Consider the following 2,298-nt stretch of genomic DNA (forward strand, 5'->3'; position numbering starts at 1 on the left):
AAGCATTGTTTTTGTTTATTTACATGTTGTTTGCAGAAGTTTGAAGTTTTTCTTTGTTCACTGACAAAAAAAGCAAAAAACACTGAACTCAGATCAGTTAGTTTACTTTACAGAAATGTAACCTGATAGTTTCACTGTACAGATTGTTCTTTAGAGCCGCTGTGGTTTAAGTGCAGTACTTACTGTGTACTGAGACTTTACAGCGTCAGTGCTGTGTGAGGCGTTTAGGGACCGTTTTATTGCTGCTGAAAACACAGACAGGTGTATTAAACCACAGGTGAGCAGTTCTTCAGCCTGAATCCCATTTACCCTCGAAGATTTTACCTTTTTCAGACCACTATTATAAAAAGAACGGAATCTTTATGGCTTACCTGCCCAAATAAAGTTAATGTTGAGTCAGTGCGCCATCTTGTGGTACGAATTGGTATTGCAGTGAAGAACAGCCCAGTCTGCAGAACGTGTATGCAGATGTTTTAGGCCCAGATGTTTTGGAGCTTTTTATTCACATTCTGTTGATCGTTTAGTTTATTTTGAAAGGTTTTCAGGTCTGTGCTAGAGTGAAGATAAAAGAGAAAATTACAGTGATAAATACAAAATGAGTGCACTTAAAGAGAAACGTTTTCCATGATGGAAGGTGTGTTATTATGTTTATCAATAAGTCAGTCTTTTCTGAGTGACTTACCTTTCAAAGAGCTGTGCCGCCCTCTGGTCATACAGGTGTTACTGTCACACACATCTGCAGCAGTGTGATAGGTGTGTGTGTTTATGAAAATCAGACGTGCAGCACAGAGCAGTTATTGGTGACCTCATGAATATTTAGCCTTTAGAGATGTTTTCCAGCTCAAAGAGATTCAGAGTGAATGTTTTACCTTCTGTGAAGGCTCAGCTTAGATGTTTTATACGCAGGTTTGGAGCTCAGACTCGGTGCAGACTGTTGGCTTTTGTACAGTGACCTTTGACCTCCAGAGTTTCCTGTATGACTCAGATTTGGTTGTTTGGGTTTGATCCTGTTTGTTTTTGTCAACTGCTGAACGGCTGCAGAGAAAACTCAGCGACTGTGTGAGAGACGTCTAAATATGATGATTTCATGCTTAAATGTGGAGATTAATGCCATTTAAACACTTTACACGTGATGGTCATGTGACCAAAACAAGTAGTTCATGTGTTTGTTTATTCATCCAGTTTTATGTTCACAGAAACTAAACCTGTTTAAACCTGTTTGTACTGACGGTAATTTTTACTTCAGGAGTCGTTGATGTTGGATTATGTTCAGGACGTCAGAGTTAATGTTTCCATGTGGTGTAAACTGATACAGGAAGGTCAAATATGGGTGTGTATCTGATAAAGTATGTGTTAAATAAGAGATGTGTTTTAACAAAAGGTAAAGCTGCTTTGAAAATAATTCATAATGTGACAAAGAAGAAGATAAAACCTGAAGAACATGTTTTCTGCATGGACGTGTTTGTTCCTGAAAGCTGCTCAGACCGCTCTGATAATTCGAGCTTCTTTTGTCACCTGAACATCTTTAAATGCAGATTTGTTTCCTCTGAAAACAAAACAGGTTCCAGACCAAAGATGGTTCACAGTATTTGTCAGCTTCGACCCTCCGGTGTGTGACGGGTCTGAGCAGATCTCGATGCCTTTACTGCCTGGGTTGAAATGATGAGTGTAGATGTTATTATTCTGTTTCCTGCAGCTTTCACCGTTAAACTGTACTGAAACTAAAAACCATCAGTCTCCATCACAGGAAAAAAAGGAGCTCAAAATATTTTTACTGAGAGAAAAGAAATGATGGGAGAATCTCAGAGTTGCTGCTGAAAACCCGACTTTAGTATTTTTGTTATTTTCATACATGAAACTTCCTTGGTGTCCTCTGACTGACCAGCTGATTGTTGAACAGTGATAACAGAAAATGACGTGTAAATCCTGAGTGGTACTAATAATGTATTAAACTACGGTACATCAGTATTGTCCTCCAACATGTAACGAAATGATGGATTAATAAATTATTTGGTGAAAACAACCTTTGCTTGACGACCGGATCATTTTACTCCTTCTCTTTGATGACTTTCATCAGGCTGCATGTAAACAGACGTGCTGCATCACCACCAACCTTTCTATGTCGTTTTCTTTTCTGCTGTTATGGAACATTTAAAGCTGCATTAATTGATTTCAAACACGAGTGAGTCATCTGATAATTATATTAATGTTAATATTAGTGAATTAATGTATATGATCCTCAGAGTCTCCACAGTGACTCGAACAAATATTTATTCTTTTAATTTGACCATCAAAAAC

This window comes from Pundamilia nyererei, unplaced genomic scaffold (genome assembly GCF_000239375.1).
Source record: "Pundamilia nyererei isolate P.nyererei 1_Seehausen unplaced genomic scaffold, PunNye1.0 scaffold00242, whole genome shotgun sequence".
Classification (NCBI taxonomy): Eukaryota; Metazoa; Chordata; class Actinopteri; order Cichliformes; family Cichlidae; genus Pundamilia; species Pundamilia nyererei.